This window comes from Alexandromys fortis, unplaced genomic scaffold (assembly GCF_014885135.2).
Source record: "Alexandromys fortis isolate MF-2015 unplaced genomic scaffold, M_Fortis_MF-2015_v1.1 scaffold_114, whole genome shotgun sequence".
NCBI lineage: Eukaryota > Metazoa > Chordata > Mammalia > Rodentia > Cricetidae > Alexandromys > Alexandromys fortis.
This window is the reverse complement of record NW_026068046.1, coordinates 414,118-432,935: the sequence shown is the minus strand read 5'-3', so window position 1 is coordinate 432,935 and position 18,818 is coordinate 414,118.

Here is an 18,818-nt window from a genome sequence, read left to right as displayed (position 1 = left end):
AGCCACACACAAAAAAATAAAGGATTCAACTACTGCTCCCTGATTCCCCTCTGAGCCTTCACTATAATTTCCCTCAACAATCTGTTCCTAGAAATGAAGACTATTCTACCACATACATTACATCATACCCATGTTTATACAGTCAGCATAAATTCAACTCAGTAGGCTATTTAAAAAAATAAAAATGGGCATTATATTGGAAGGGTTGGATGTGAATATGTGAGGACTCCACAGATAAGTATAAGTGAATATGATCAAAATGCATACATACATGTGCCAAATTCTCAGAGAATTTATACAAATATTACATTAAAACAAAGACTTCCTCAGACATACCTGGCAACTCTTCCAGTATTTACTCATTACCCAATTCCATAATTTTTGTCATCTGCTAGTAGCATTCCTGTACATTGTTATCAGTTACTTGTCTTTGTTCATTTCAGGCAACATAATAAAAGACCATAAACTGTAAAGATCATCTCATACAACAAATGTTTACTTACTATAGTTCTGAAGCCAGAGAAAAACAAGATCTTTAGCTACTATGAGATTCAGTGTCTGATTAGGGTCTGCTTACTAATTCATACATGGTGCACTTACATGGTGTAAAAGGCAGAATGCCTCTCAAGGTCCTCTTTTATAAGGACACTAAATCTATACATGAGTTCAGTTCTTATGACCTAATCAAATTTGAACAGTCTCACCATATATATAATCTGACTACTCATTTCTCCCCAAATTCATATACTGAATATCTATATCTATATATAAAACAAAAATGAGAAGGAAGAAATAGATATGAGGTAAATTTTGGGGGAATGTGAAAGTATCTGAAAAATCAGAGAAGGCTAGATCATACAAGGCTTTGTTGGGCTGGTTTATAGTTGTATTTCTTAATTAAATTTATAATTTAATGTAAAATATTGAGGAATTAATTATTTAATCAAGGAAACAACACGATCATATTAATATAGCTTTTAAAATAAAATTTCTTAGGGGGAAGCAGAAAAACCTGCTGCAGAAAATTAAACTAGAAGAATGATCAGTTAAGATGCATACCAAATTTCACTTTAAAGAAACTCAAGAGGAAGGAACCAGTATAGCACTATCTCACTTTTAAAAATAACTAATGGATTAAATTTTACAAGATCTTAAAGCCTGTATCTGATATATGATAGTTCAATAAAAATTTTAAAAGACTACCAGATTTCTGTATTGAATGACTATCAGAGGCATTTCATTTATTGGTTCCTAGATGCTGTGTTCTTAAAGAGTTATGCATTAGCCAGATTTCCACCATAAACGGGAAAATTTTTCAGTAGCTCACAGTTTTAAAAGTTTAGTAATATGTTATCCACATCTGCTCAGTTCCAGTAAAGCCAGAGATGGTCATAAATCATAAGGGGACTATAGGTGGGGGGCACATGTTGAGAAGGGACAAAAAACTGATGGAAAGAGAGAAGCAGAGAAAGCAAGATAGGTAAGAGCCTACAATCATCTTCAAGGCCTATGTCAAATGAACCAAGAATTTCCCATTGGTTTCAACCACTCAAATGTCCACAGTACCTCAGGAGCAGAAATATAGAAAATATTCCACAAAGTAACTCATATATATATATATATATATATATATATTACAGAAGTTCATTCTAACAGCCATTATTCTTGGAAGATCCAGTAAATATACAAACAAATGGTTGCAGTCAGCCATTTAATCAGTATCAAATCCTTCCTTAGATGCATGACTAGGCATGCAACACAGGTCCTACCAATCATGACATCCTATTTCCTCCCCTAAAAGATTTTGATGGCTTCAATATGACTAATCAGAAGTCTTCTGTTAAACAGTTTTGTGCACAGTGGGGGTGACACAAATTCTTTATGAGTCACAACCTCTAAAAGTATAGACTTAGGCTTAGCTATAACAAATTTTCTGGTACATGGGAAGTGTCTCTATGAAAATTCTCTTGACGCAGAGAGTGAAATTATACTTCAGCTGTAGCAATAACTGGAATCATCTTCCTTTAGGCTTCCCAATTATATGAGCCGATTATTTTTTTCTTAAACTAACTTGAATTATATTTACTGTTTTTGTTAAACCGCAGAGTCCTGATTAGTGTAATATACTTGAAGCTAATGTTCAGGAGGCTTCCTTAAAAGATTTGCTAACTTTAATTAAGCATAAGTTTTCATATGACAGACATCTATGACATACAGGGAAGGAAAACATCATAATAGGACAATCATTCTAAATATTCTCTCAGAAAACCTAGATAAATCTCTTAATAGGAAAGAGCTGTCCAGACAGAAAAAAAATGATGTTAATTGTAAATGGAATTTAGCAACAATTTATGGAGATAATCTTGTATTAGAAATTGTTGAAAATAATAAAGGAGAGATTTATACACAATTACAATGAATTAAAAGTAAAAGTTACTTACAACTTGATCAATCCCTCAATGATTTGCTGGAATTAAAATGAAACTGAAGTTGAGAATGGTTGAGGTTTCATTACTACATGGCTCCTACACTATACAAAAAAAGCTAAACAATATTTGAGAACATCTAAAATGCCCAATTAAGTTAGATGAAAAAAAATGAACCATCTTAAATTCTGTCTTTCAAAAGTACATCAAGGGAAAGAGAAGCAAGTAGGAGTTGGTAACATGTGACCTACAAAAGGCACAGAATGAATAGTGCACTTACTGTTCACTCCCAGGCTTGCTGCATTCCTAGTACCTAAGAACCCCATTAGTTAATTCACTAAGAAGAAAAGTCTTCAGAAAGGCTCTCAAAATGTCACCTGGTCAGTAGCTCCAAACCCAGGCTCTCAGAGATGAGCGAAAAAGAAAAAGGATAAGGTCATATAACATGTAGGATATGGACTTATTACTCTATTTTTGGAGCTTTTGCTTTCTAAACATGGGTTTACAGAGGACAAAGAACAAGATCACTTTAAGTTCCTTTAACCCATCACCCCCATACTCTTTTCGGAACTCATTCCCTAGGGAAATGTACTCAGATATTTATTTTCTTTTTATATGGCTATAATGAGAAACTAAAGTCTGATTAGACCAAAGTCCAATTTAGACAAACATTGAGTACTTGTGCAACTTGTGACGAACAGAAAAGGGATTATTTCTAGAACTGTGAGTGATCAATGCTACTGAACTAATAAATATCCGCTAATATCTCCCAAGATCCTAAGGCATTTAGAAGAAAATTATATACAACTGGCCAGAAAATTCAGGAAAGAGCAATTTTCATATCAGGCTAGGGTATGATAAGGTACTCCCTCCTGTCCTATCAAGGAACTCAACAGCAATCATGCCTGCTCTTAATGAATCATTTTATTTTTCACGTAGTCACGACTTCTTTTATGAAGATGGCGATGGATGGAGATAGAGACAGAGACCCACATTGGAGCGCTGGACTGAGTTCCCAAGGTCCATATGATGAACAGAAGGAGGGAGAATATGAGCAAGGAAGTCAGGACCGCGAGGGGTGCGTCCACCCACTGAGACGGTGGGGCTGATCTAATGGGAGATCACCAAGGCCAGTTGTACTTGAACTGATGGAGCATGTGATCAAACTGGACTCTCTGAATGTGGCTGATGGTAGAGGCTGACGGAGAAGCCAAGGACAGTGGTGCTGGCTTTTGATTCTACTGCATGGATGGGCTTTGTGCGAGCCTAGTCTGTTTGGATGCTCACCTTTCTGGACCTGGGGAGAGCAGGGAGGACCTTGCACTTCCCATAGGATAGGGGACCCTGACTGCTCCTTGGACTGGAGAGGGAGGAGGAAGAAGGGGGGAGGGAAGTGGAAGGAGGTGGAAATCTCCAATAATAAATAAATAAATTAATTAATATTAAAAAATGAAGATGGTGGCTATTATCATTCAAGTCNAGACAGAATATTGTATACATAATAAATAAATAAATTAATTAATATTAAAAAATGAAGATGGTGGCTATTATCATTCAAGTCTAGCATTCTAAAACAAATATATAATCTACTCCATCACTATCTACTTTCACTTAATAAAAATGCTTCCAACACCATAGGAAATAAAATTAGTAAGGATAGCATGAGATATGTTATTTCTATAGAAATTTCTTCACATTCATGTCAATCCTTCTACGCTTCAATTTCAAAGAAGAAAGTACTACTTCTGTTTAAGTCAATATCTTCATTTGTTATCTACCCACTCTCAATTACTCCGGAAACTTATTAAATTGAACTTTCTTTTTTCTTGCTGTCTACCAAGTACTTTCTATCACCATTTAAATAAGATCAAATTGTCCTACCATAACAAAGAGAATTCCATAATCCTTTTGACATGCTAACTTATTCCTATATTTATTTATCAGGCTACAATCAAACATTTGTAGAAAATATTTACAGTTGCTATAATTATATCTACTCTAAGCACATAGACAATCTCAATATATTAGGTTTCTGTCCTACTTATGCATCAAAATATCCTTCACCAAAACCACCAAAGAGCTACATATAATAAATTTAATGGGCATTTCTAAGTTTTTGCCAAGTCAGACCCAGAAGAAACGTTTGATATTGCTGACAAATCCCTGTTTCTAAAAATATGTTTTTCTTTCAGGTTTTTCCACTCTTCATGTCAGGAATTCTCTTCTTTAAGCTTCTTTAAGTTTCTTTAAGCTCCTATTTTCAAGATGCCGCACTACATTCCTTTTTCTTTCTCCGTTTCCCCCTTTCCATTATATTTTCAGATAATGAGAAATCTTGTCCACTCATATGATTCTGGTTGTCATGGATATGCTAAAGAATCCAAATACTTTTTTTTTCTCTAAGTCTTCTCTCCTTAGATTTAAGCAAGTACACTCAGTTTCCTAAGAGACATTACTATTTGGGTGTAGAACAGGCATCTAAAACATGGCATTTCCAGAATTCTTGCCTTATATTTTTATACTTGTCAAAATTTCATTCCTGAACTCACTGTAGTTTTACATTACTTTCTTATAATTTCTACGGGTTAGAATATCCAAAAGACACGTCAAAATTCAGCATATTTAATGAAAAACTTTTGAATATTTCCCTTAAGCCTGGCCTTATATGAGCTGAACATAACTTTAAAGAATATCCCAACTACTTCGGTAGGCTAACTGACTTTCAAGTGTAAGGCATTACTTTCCTGCAAGTTTGTATGGAGGTTGTTTAATAGTAAAAGTATTCTGTGTCAAATATTTAAAATGATAGTTTATAATTTTGTGGTTAGTGTGGGTGGTTTTGAGGCCTTGTGTATGATATAAAAACCCACTACCACTGAGTTACATATTCTACCATTCTATATTCCTAAAATAAAATGCTTACCATAACATCAGTAGCACATACACTGAGATCAACAATTAATAAATGGGACCTCCAGAAACTGAAAAGTTTCCATAAGGCAAAGAACACTGCCAATAAGACAAAACAGCAGCCTACAGAATGGGAAACTTTCACCAATTCTACTTTTGACAGAGGAATGATCTATAAAATACATAAATAACTCAAAAGCTAAACAACAAAATATCAAATAACTCAGTTAAAAACTGGAGGTACAACTCTAAATAGAGAATTCTCAACAGAAGAATCTCAAATGGCTGAAAGATACATAAAGAATTGCTCAACATTCTCAGTCATCAGGGAAATGCCTGGGAAGGGGAAATAGGTGAGATCTCCTGGGTAAACTGGGAGTTGGAGGATTGGAACATGAGGGATCAGGTTGAGGGTTGGCATGGGATAGAGGGGCAAGAGTAATGAAAGACATTCTTGATGTGGGGCATTTGGGGATTAGGGAGAAACCTGGTGCCAGGGAAACTCTCAGGTATCCACAAGGATGACCCAAGATAAAACCCCTAGGAATAGTGGGAGAATGTCTGAACTGGCCATCTCCTGTAATCAGATTGGTGTCTGCCCTAATAGTCATCAGAGAGCCTTCATCCAGTCAGTTATGAAAGCAGATGCAGAGATCCACAGCCAAGCACTGGGCCGAGCTTTAGGAGTTCTGCTGAAAAAAGGAAGGAGGGATTGTAGGAGCCAGGGATGTCAAGGTCATGACAGAGGAAACCATGGAGACAGCTGAATTGAACTAGTTCATGGGAGCACATGGATTCTGGACCAACAATTAGAGAGCCTGTTTAGGATTGACTTAGGCCTTCTATATATGTTTGACTGTTGTTTAGGCTGGTCTGTTTGCAAGGCTCCTGGCTGTGAGATTGGGACCTGTTCCTGGAGTTTAGCTGGCCTTTGGGAACCTGTTCCCCTCACTGGATTACTTCACCCAGCCTTGATGTGAGGGGAAGGGTTTGGCCCTGCCTCAACTTGATATGCCATGCTTTGCTGACTCCCACGGCAGGACTGCCCCTTTCAGAATGGAGATGGAGGAAGATTGGATGAGGAGGGTAGATGGGAGGTGGGAGGAGGGAATGAGAGAAGAGCAGGGAGGGGAAACTCTTGTTGGTATATAAAATAAATGAATACAATTTAATAAAAAAATGAAACACACACACAAATAAATAAGCTTGCTAAATGAGCCAATTTCTAATTCTGGTTAAGCATACTTTCCTGAAATATTATCAATTAATTAAGAATCCCTTTCATTTACTCAAATATGTGGTCTTTGCACGAAATGTGCCATAATATTCCACTAATGCACAATATACATCACATCAGAAAAGTTAAATATTTTTGAATAAAATATACCACCATACACATCATAAACAGTACAAGATTCAATTCATATATTCAAACTACTGTAATGACACATGTTTGGCTTATACACTCATAACTAATTATCTCAACTCTAGCATCTCCAATATTTTACAAGTACATTCCATTCACTATATCCACATAGCCACTGCCCTAGTAAAAAAGAAAAGATAATTTCTATGCTAAACCACTGTAAAAGTATCCGAATTACTTATTTTTTAACCTTTGATGTTTTTTCTTCCTAAAGTCTAATCTCTAAAAAGCAACCAGAAAAAATCACATGATTTCTCTACATTGGATCTTTCATTGACTTATAACTGTACACAGAATATAGTCAAGACATCTATGCTAACACTTCATGTAGTCTCTTTGCTTTCCCTTCCCTAAATGGACACTGTGAAAGGAGACAGCATTCTATTTGTTTAGAAATGATAACCACAGTGAATGTAAACAAGATCTCTACCACTTCTAAGGTGTCTGCAACAACTAGATTAACTAGAAATAAACACACACTCCCAATGCCCCACACACATTACAGGTTATATGAGCAGGAGGTTATAAAACACACTGAAAGAATGAACATACCACATTCACATAAGTTCTTCTCATTTTACTCAGCAAAATTCTTATCTACAACTATTTTACACTTTACAAGGAAGATCCTAAATCAAATCACTGCAGGGTTTTCTAAGTGTGTTTTTCTTATTACAGTCATCATAGTTCTTTTGGTATACATTGCTGTATCTAGTGATATATTAAAATATGTTCTCAGAAAAAAAAAAGAAATAATAACCAAAGTGCTTCCTTGGATGAGTATATCAAATACCCTGGTAAGATGCCCAAAGTCAAAAGTATTGATAACAGTACACAGACATTACTTAAAGTGTTCTCAAGTATCTTCATATATGGTAACATGTTTTGAACAGGTAGAATATGTATCGTTCCCAGTTTATCAATTATAAAACTGAGAAAACAAAGACAATGGTAAAAGTAGCAAATGTTAGGTTCAGTAGAGTCACATACTTCATGTGGAAGAAGCTGATGAAAATGTTGACATATGGTATTTTCATGTATCATTTTATTTGACCATATCTTCTTTTAGAAAATCACATATTCTGTTGTCCATAACATTTCCATTGCTATAGATACTTGTCAGCGAAAATGAAAATTTTAACTAGAATTATATACAAAATTGGACTTCTTGTATACAATTTCTTCCCTTCAGTGTTTTTCTGTTATATTTCAGCTTTTTTGAAATTAAAAGAAATACTATTTCTAAAATTTAGGAATTGTCCAACACTGCATATTTTCAATATATTATGATATTCTCTAGGAAACATACTCAGGCTTTATATATGGCATCTCTAATGCCTTGCAATGAATAACATGACAAAATTCCTTGATGTATATGTGTTGAATGAATATAAAGATTTTCCAGCAATTTTTTTTCAGATCAAGTGGCTCTCAGTACAAAAAAGAAAGATGAATAATACTACCATGCCTTTTAGGTAATGTATTTCCACTATCATTGTTATTGCACTTAACAAATGACCACCTGATTTCTATTCGTTATAGGTATTCATTGCATTTTAAATAGTTTGCTTTTCTACATTTGACTTCATTTAACAACATTCACAAATATTTATTAGGTATCAAAGAGATTGCTAAATGACCTATAATAGCCACTGCTTCACTTCTTTTCAGTTTTAGTTGGAATGATGCTACTCATTTAAAAACCATATTCTATAAATTCTTTGCCTTTTGACATGTCCACCTTACAATGCAGTGGGACTGGTTCAGTGAGTAGCCCTTCAGTTCCCCTTAAGAACAAAGATGTCTCCCCTAGACTGGTTTGGAATGGTCTCTGGAACATAAAATTACTTCTCTTGTATTTGGATAAGCACATTTTTTTTATAACCGTGTAGCCCATTTCCTAATCAGTGGAGTATATCACTTCAGCTAATGAGAAATATTTCAAATTCAAAAAGTGTCATCTTGTCTGGGGACTAATTAAATTTGAAACCTGTTATTTTGAGTAGGCTTTGAGATATATAAGGATTGCCACACAAATATTTAGTATTTGGGGATATGTATATTCAGAGATTGAGAGTCTATTTCATAGACTCTAAGAGGCGCACTCTATTATGTGATTAGCTCCCTGGCTTTGTATGAGTGTTTTAAGGAGATTTCCCTAAAAATAGCACTTGCTAAATGGCTTCCCACAGATAACTAAAGATCCATAAGAAGCTAATTAATGCTGTGTTCCTGCTTGAAAAAAAAAAAAAACACATGTTTGGGTGCACATTTGTGAAAGGGGTAGGAGAATGACAGAGACTAGAGTTCCTATACCACATTAGTAAATCATGGTTAAACAGCTTTGTTGGGCATAGACTTTCTTGGGGACTTTAGTGTGCTTTAATATTTCACAAGCTTAGGATTTTCACCGTAGTCTAACAAGATGCCATATGACAGTGATTCTCAACCTTTTCAATGCTGTGACCCTTTAATATAGCTCCTCATGTTGCAATAACCCCCTATCATAAAGTTATGTTCATTGCTACTCCATAGCTGCGGTTTTGCTACTGTTATGAATCATATGTAAATAGCTGTTTTTCTTCCCAATGGTTCAAGGCAAACCCTGTTTAAAGGTCATTTGACCCTCAAAGGGGTCAAGACCCACAGGTTGGGAACCACATGAGTATAGGTATAGGGTAAAAACAGTGTTGCATGTTCATAGGCATTTGTTCAAAATACAACAGTCTCATCACAATTAACATCCCATTTCTAATCACTCTGCAGACTTAAGTTATTAGCTCACTTCTTAGGGATATTTTAAATCTTGAAATCTCTGACTTACATATTTCTAGATTTGAATCTAGACTCCTCAACTATGCTAGTGCCTCAGGCAGGTTTTGTTTGCAAGGAAAGTTTCTGAATATCATTAGAGTTTACTATACTGTTGCTATTCCGTGAGTTCCAACATATAAAACATTCAGAAATCTAGCTTCTGTCATTAAACATTCTCCTTTTGGTAATTCTATGAACTAAAACAACAGAGGTTTGCATTGAATAAAGTTTCTTGGCTTTGTTACAAAGAAATAAAAAGAAGAGTTCTTGCTACAGTTTTCAAAACCATCAAATTTACCTAAAATTGCTATTGCTTCAAAATCATAAACTCCAATGAAGCAAGCTAGCCAGAATTTGATAATACAATAAAGCTGCCTTTGGGGAATTATGGAAGTAGGCTGAGGAGGAAAAAAAAAGTATTCAGCCTAGTCATTGAAGCTGCAAAGATCTTAGATACTTGTGATTTTCATCCCACTTAATAAACTTTAAACAAAGATATGATGGTATTGGTTGTCGTTTATATTAAGCAGCCCAGAGAATTACATGTTCCAATTATATGCCTCCAAGCAGAGTGATTGCTATGAATGTGTGCTCTTAGGCAGTATTGATCAGCAACAATTCGCAAAAACACAAGACAATCAAAAACGATATGTCAATGAAGCAAGAAAAGAATAGCACTTGTGCTGTTCTCGCCATCAATGACATTGTTCCTGCGCCTTCCCTGCCTCACATTCCCATTTTACAAAACTAAGAACAGGAGTTCTCAAACCAGTTGAGACTAAGATATCATTTTGTAGCTCATTACAATGGTAATGAAACAAAGAAGATGCTGTAGTGAAATCCATGACTCACTGCTGTGAACCTCTTAGCTTTGAGAAAATCACAGAATCACTACTCAACAAACATACTGAATTGTTCTTGTTGCTTAGTCTCTATACATTGGAAATTTCATTTATTGCAGTGTAATGAATAATAAATGTCTTACTTTTAGAAAATATTTAGATTTTTCCCTAGTTAATGGCAAAAGCATAGTATTCAATGCATAGATAATGTATTTTCTCATGAAAACTACTGTCAGGATCCCTCTTATCTGAAAATAAATTTCAAATTTATCATATAGACAAAGACTAAATAAAGTATTTAGTATCAAGAGAATGTAAAATGTTTCCCATGATTTATCCCTTTCAGCCAAGAAGTTTCTTAAGTGTAATTATAGAAAACAAGTTTCTTTCCAAAAATCTGGTTTTAGACACTTTCAAAAACCATTCCCAATATACTGTGTGTGTATGAAAGACAGAATTAGTCCATGTTTGATATACTTGCTTCATTGTGTAAATATGAAGTAGCTCTTAGAAAAATTTAAATTAACATTATGAGAAGAATATTATGAGCTACCAAGGCTTCATATTTTCACATAGACTTTCAGATGAACAAGGTGCAAAACAGAACATTATAAACCAACTATTTTAGGTACCCTTGAATTTTTCACTTTTGTCATTCTGGTAAATTTGTCCTTTTGTAAAGTTACAATGTTTAAAGAGAATAATTAAAAATCATTGTCAGTTGTATTTAAGCATCAGGCACTAATTAACAGGTGGTCCAAAAAGGCAGACTAGACTGCATGGTGTATGTTACATTATAGACATGTGTTTACAAAATTAAACCCATTTCCCTGACATAGATGAACAAAATTATTACAAAAAGCAGAAAGAGAAAGAAGCTTCTCAGCATACAATTAGTCACAACCCAGACACAGTTGTCACAGTGCACAGGTCATGTCTATGCTGCTACTACTGTCTCTGTGAATTCATATGTGAATCATTTCTGTTGTGCCTAGAAAGCTTTGTTTTCATGGTATCTTTCATCCCTACTGGCTCTTACAATTGTTTTATTTAACAGAATCTCACTGGGTATACAAACCACATTTAAGGATAGATTACCAAAATGAAATCAATAGTAATTTTGTCTCACAATGGTTTGTCTAGGCTTTCTTTGTTTGTTTGTTTGCTTTTGTTTTTGTTTTTCAAGACTGTGTTTCTCCGTGTAGCTTTGAGGGCTGTCCTGGCACTTGCTCTGTTGCTCAGGCTGGCCTCAAACTCATAGAAATCCACCTGCCTCTGTCTCTTGAGTTCTGGGATTAAAGGCATGCATCTAGGCTTTTGTTTTTTAACCTTACAGATATTTTTCTTATATATTATGGTTTCCAATTTTTTGTTATGGGGTTTCTCTGTGTGTTCATCTATATTTCTTGGTGTCTGTAGGTGTTTCTTTGGGAGGGGGAGTTTGTTTTTCTGTTCCTCCTCTTCCAGTTTATTTGTTTTTAATCTTATTTTATTTTTTTTAGATGTCTGTTTGTATTCTAATGACAGAAAGAGAGAGTGTGGTTTGGGGGGGTGGAGAAGTGTGGGAGATATGGCAAGAGTTGGGAGAGGGAAATACATAATCAAAATAGAATGTATGAAAAAAATCAATTTTCAATATAAAGAATTATCATTTTGTCAACAAACCTTTGCACATGCTAAAAGAAAGTCAATGCATTCTACATTAAAAGCTGTGTGGGTTTTTATATCTATTACTCTGAATATGTAAATCAGAACATTAAAAACCTCCTAGTTTTGATTATTTATGCTTAAAGATGGTAATATTGGCAAATGAGGAAAAGGAAGTCATTAAGAAATAAAGAAAGTGAAGAACCTAGATTAGGCTTATAAATAGGAAATTTTATTTTATTTTAATTTTTTGATTTTTATATTTCAATTGAAAATAGATTGTTCTCTCATACAATACATCCCAACCACATTTTCTCCGCTTCCCTGCTAGCCCCCACCTTTCCCCTCCCCCATCAGTTTCCTCTTCAGAAAAGAGCAAGCCTCCAAGAGAAGACAGCCAAACAAGACAAAACAATATACAAGACAAAGCAAAAGGCCTCCTGTAGAGTCTGGACAAAGCATCCCACTAGGTGGGAAAAATATGTTGAATTTGTAGTGAAACAGCAGCTCTTAGATTTTTTTTTAAAAGGCAGCTAGCAGAAAGCAGAAAGAGACAGAAAGCAGAAAGAGAAGCTTGATTCGGACCTTGAGATTTCAGTCCGGTGCTCCAATGTGGGTCTCTGTCTCTGTCTCCTTTCATCGCCTGATGAAGGTTAATATTCAGGAGGATGCCTATATGTTTTTCTTTGGGTTCTCCTTCTTATTTAGCTTCTCTAAGAACCCGAATTATAGGCTCAATGTCCTTTATTTATGGCTAGAAACCAAATATGAGTGAGTACATCCCATGTTCCNGAGCACTAGCAAGGAACTCAGGACCGCGAGAGGTGCACCCACACAGTGAGACAATGGGGATGTTCTATCGGGAACTCACCAAGGCCAGCTGGCCTGGGTCTGAAAAAGCCTGGGTTAAAACAGGTCTCACTGAACATAGCGGACAATGAGGACTACTGAGAACTCAAGAACAATGGCAATGGGTTTTTGATCCTACTGCACGTATTGGCTTTGTGGGAGCCTAGGCAGTTTGGATGCTCACCTTACGAGGCCTGGATGGAGGAGGGTGGTCCTTGGACTTCCCACAGGGCAGAGAACCCTGATTGCTCTTTGGGCTGACGAGGGAGGGGGACTTGATTGGGGGAGGAGGAGGGAAAGGGGAGGCGGAGGTGGGGAAGAGACAGAAATCTTTAATAAATTAAAAAAAAAGAGAGAGAAGCTTGACCTGATCTTAGGTGGAACCAAGTACATTCGTGGTGAGGGGCCAACTTTGTCACCCAAGTGCACTAATGGCCAAAATGACTACAGAAGAAGGTGGGATGTGGCCCCTTATGGGGGCAGAAAAGACTTCCATGGTCTGCAAGGAAAGTTGGAGGATTTAATCTTTCAGCAGGAAATCATCAACAGCCATAAATTTGAAACCAGAAAAGTATGATTGTCCCCCATTAAGAATTTTCACAAGCATGATCCAGAATTCCCAAATATCAAAATTGTATAACCTGATACCATAGAACTGTAACTTTAGTACCTTGTAACCTACCCCTGAGGCCAGGACTATCATTTCATCCCTAGTTGCATTAGGAGACACTACCTAACTAGATACTTTGTGTACAATGGATCACACTGCCCTCCCAGAATTGGCCCTTGCTAATTAGAACTGTCTTTCTGTGCATGGCATGATTTGCATGCCGTGAAGTTGTACAAAAAGAAATTCATCCTACCAGTTAAAGGATTTTCCCCAAATGGAGAATATCCTCCCATGGCAAGCACATTGTCCTACACTGCAGACTATCTTCTACTTACTGCCATGTACTTAATAAACTATTCATCTTATTTTGGTGTAAAGGGTGAATGTATTTCTAGCCTAGTAATCCTTTCTCTAATATATAGCATCTGAACAACCAGGCCGTTATAATATTATTATGTTTAGGAACAAATGTTACCAGGTATTTATAAGTTCAGAAACAGATTGAGAATAATATTTGGACTTGCAAGTAAAGTTTTTATATGGCACTGATGAATTTTAAGAGTAAGAATTTAAAATGGTCGAAAGAAATTTAGAAGAAATCTATTTTTGCGATGTTAAGAGGTATAGAAGATGCTAGGTAGGGAAACTGAAGAGTCAACACACAAAAATATGTATAACTAGAAAAAGGAAAGAAAATGAGCAGAAGTATAGAACGGGCATCAGGGTCTAGATGATGTGAAGGAGAAAGGAACCTATGGGAGAAACCATGACCTGCGAGTGCTAGTCACTACTTCAGCATGTCCAAGCTGTTCTCTGAGCTCAGGTAACACATATTTTCCTCTCCTCCTTCTTTCTCCACTTATACAATGGTCCTAATGACTCAGCGATTTTTCAAGCTCAATTATTTTTCCAACTCCTCTTCCTTAGTTTGAGTTCGCATGTCTTCCTTCTTTATTCTCTTAATGGGCTTCTCCCCATCCCACCCCATTAGTACAAGAAGAAAGTATGTAATTTTCACAGAGGTCACAATTGTCCTCAAAGAGAGAACAAACAAAGGTTCTAATTTCTTCTGCATCTGGACTCAGCATGCTCTTTTTGATGACCTACTCTCAAAAGGAAAATTTCCACTGTGGCCTCTAATTTTGTGAGTGAGATTCTTCTCAAGGTTACAATCTGGTTGCAGGTGCAAAAAAAATGAATATGAGGGAAAATATTCTAAATGGAATCTATGGCTCATCAAGCTATCATTGACTTTTTTGCTTATTTAAATATTAGCTTTTCTTTACAACAGAAAATATGTATTATGACCATAAGACATCTGCAATCATAACATAGCCAAAGCTGGCTGACAATTGCAGAATGATTCTGTTAGACCAATATACTTTAGTGGAATATTTCTTGGTTCAGACTATGGTCAACAATTCTGTATGTTACAAAACTACAGTTCATAGAAGTCCAAATAACAGGGAACTGGATTCTAAATGAAGTTCTAACTGTATTTTAGCAGTATATGTTTGTGTTGATTCCATCTCAGCATCAATGCACTTCGGATATTAAAAACAAAAGGTTTGGTGAGTTCAGACAAATAAAAACACACAGCTTTTTATTTGGAGTATGATAGAAACGAATGAACTACCTTTGTCCACAATATAATAATGAAACTGGGAACATGCATATATACTTATTAAGGACTCTAGAGTATCCTTCACAGGATAATATGTAAATGAAATACTGTGGAGTTGTAACAGCCCAGTGTGTTAGACTGTATACAGTAACCCAGACGACACTGTACCATCATGTATAGGATTAGCTATCCACTTACAAGGCATGTTTTAGCTCACAAAGTCATTACAACAAGACTTCCATACTATGATACAGTTTTAGTTTTAGTTCATGTTTGATTTGAATGTCCTTAGCTTTATACAATTTTGAACAATCACATTGCTAGTGATGTCTTGATAACATGAATCAATAATTTCCAAAAATTATTGCACAAAAAGTAAAAAAAAAACAGTACAAATCAAGAATGAATATTCTAGGGAAGTGAGCCAGTTCAGCATGTGACAGTGCTTTCAGTCAAGCTGAAGAATTCTGAGTTCAAACCATCGTACCCACATGGTAGAAGGAGAAGACTGATTGCTCCACATTTTCCTCTTGTGCCTGTGCAGCAGCAAATTCACATGTACACACAGAGACAATAACAAAAATACATATATATTTAAAGAAAAGAATGCAGAGTCAAAGTATATGTACCCAGTGACTCTCTTTTGAAAGTATAGACTACAGTCCAGAAATTCACATTCTGAAGAACACGCAGATTGTGCTAAAGCAAGTGGACCTTGACAGAGACATTGTCTGAACATTCAGATTATTTTTCACATTATTTATTTTTATTTATCATACTGTTTTCCAAAGTATTCTGTAAGATGAAGTTATGCTCCTTAAATTTTTGTGTACCTAATTTCCTCCTTGCTGTAGCGATTTCTGATCTCTTTGATAACTGAAATTGAAGTCTTTGTGAACACAGTCTATCACTAAAGTCTCTAGTCACTTTGTCTGCAGGCTACCGACACTTAGAACAACATGTCAAAGTAAAAATGTTATTCTTTTTTAGACAGAAGTTAGAAATTCAGTGTGAATCTTTTCATTCCTTGCTTTAGAATTTTATTTAGACTAATTCTATTCTAGTGACTGCCAAATGCTCGCAGCATGGCTGATTTCCAGTCGGTACTCTTCTTAGACTAAAATATCTTATTTTTGATAATTTTCTCTGCATGATTGCTTCTACTTGATAGGTTAAATCTGGTGTTCGTGTATGCTTATATCCTTAACCTCTCCAGAGAGGTTACTGTTTGGAATCTCAATAATGTTCACAATGCTTTCTCCTTTATCATTACTTCAAATATAATTAACATGCCATTTAATTTTTTTAAAAGTCTTTAATGAAAACATTAGCCAACACAGACATAACACCTACTCTTTAAATCAAGGAATAATGCCGTATAACAGCATTATTATGTTTCATGTTTCAGATGGTTTAGCTCTATCTCAATGCTTCCATGAACACAGGGTCAATAACTAGCAACATATATTCACAGAAAATGTGCCCAAAAGCCAAGATCTCAAACTTGGGGAACAGAGAACTCATAATCAGATGTCAAAATCCACCCAAATGACTGCTACAAAAAGTAGTTAACTTTTGTTTAGCATCACAAGTTTTCTTCAACTGTATCTGCTAATTCTCATAATTTAGGGATGGTCAAATTCTCTATTCTCATGACAACATAGCACTTGTCTTCTCTTGGCTCTGAAAAATAAAAGACTGGATTCCTAGTTAATTATAGAGACATATTTTAGCCAGAGATTTTGGCATCAAGTTCTCCTTGTTAGACATGCTCAGACCCTACCCAAATCATGTAGCATAGATGATTATCTCTTTTTCTCCATGGAAAAGAATTTTAATTGTCAATTGTTTCATGAATTTTTTCTTCAGTGATGTAAACTTTCCATGTTGCACCACTCACATGTCAGCTCCTCAGTTTTGCTTGTCCCTCTTCTATTTTCTGCCAGTCCTTAATATTTGTTAGGGTGTTAGCCAGTGATAATTGATATTTTTCTTAATGGCTTTTATAAAACAGTCCATAGGGATTGATTTCTGTCCCAGGAACATTATGCAGCTTTTATCATAAGGGAGGATAAATAGTTATATTATTCATATTCCACAGCGTTCAGACTGAAACCGTCTTTCTCCATGCCCTACAAGCTGTTAAACCAGGCTATAAATAGGCATTCATTCCTTGTTTACAATTTTTCCTAACTCAAGCAATTCAAATGGTGAATAGTTCCTATTGACTTAACTTCTTACACTGGGCCATTCTTAATCCCCTGTCTGCATGCTAAATCATTCATTGTGCCTTCTTCAGCATTGAAGGCCAGATCTGAGCAGTATGTTCCATCACCTTTACCTTGCTCTCTTCCTCCTCACAGTCTGATTCAACCCATAGATTCCATGGTTTTTGATCCCATCAGAGCCTATTTAACACAGTTACAATGTGTATTCTTCTTCTTTCTGCCCCAGCCCTAAAAAACAGCAAACCAATGTCTGTAGCGCATCATCTTTTTAATCCAATTTATCCTATAAGTAAGAAGCCACATATCCCTTTCCTACTGCAATTCCTCCTTTACATAGGCAAGTTTCCCCCAGGCACCTTCTCGGCCTCAGTTACATAGCAGCAGGCAGACATACTGAACCTATTTGTGCTATTCTATTTTTTTCCCCTAGTCCTTCAACCATTTTAGGGCACCTCCATACTCACATCAGACTCCACTGAACAAACTAGCAGGCTACTCTGTACCACACAGAAGAAGACGACCATCTTGAGAGTCTCCAAATGAACATGCACCTCCTGATGGCTTGGCTTTAGTTGCACACCTTACCATCAACAACAAGGTTCTTACAAACAGCAACATAGTATAAAGTGATACCATCATATACCACATGGGGAAGGAGCAACATGTTGAGATTTCCCTATGAAGATGCTCCATCCTCAAACTGTTCATAGTAGCATGCTTTATTACCCAGAGTAAGGGTCATACAATTTTTTCCTCCCAAATTCATCTTTGTTTCTGTAGTGTTCAGGCTCCCAGTTATGTCTGTACCGTCTCTGGAAATATATGAGTAAATATGCATCCATCTATGGTGGGACAACTACAACAGATGAAAGTGTGATTCTACCAAAGTTCAACTTGACAAGCCAGTTTATTGGACTTATTTACAGAGTATGGGTGAGGGTTTACTTACACAAGTATGGATAACTCCAAAGTAAATACACCACCTAAATATCTTCCTTCAGCAAGAATGACAACTTCCCTCTATCTGGAAAGATGGAGAATCCCTTACATTTAATTTTCACATCCTGATGTGGTGGCTTAGATTAATGCAGACAAATTGTGATAAGTATTTGCACAACATTAATGGAAAACCAGACTCACGAAACCAAGGTTCCAGCAGAGTACAGGAAACAGGAAGGGGCCCGCAGCTTCTGTGCGCCCAATTTATCAGTAAACATTTGCCCGAGGCAAGCCCTCTCCCAATGGGCGGGCTTATCCCTACATCTCCCTCTTTTTGTCTAAATAAGACAGAATTAAACCAAATACAACTGTAAACAATAATAACAAATAATAGATATAACAAACAATATTGAGAACAAAAGTTTTTCCAGACATTCTATCTCAAGGAGTCTAAATAATGTAGAGAGTAATTACAATTATATAATCTTCAACTCCGTCAAAGA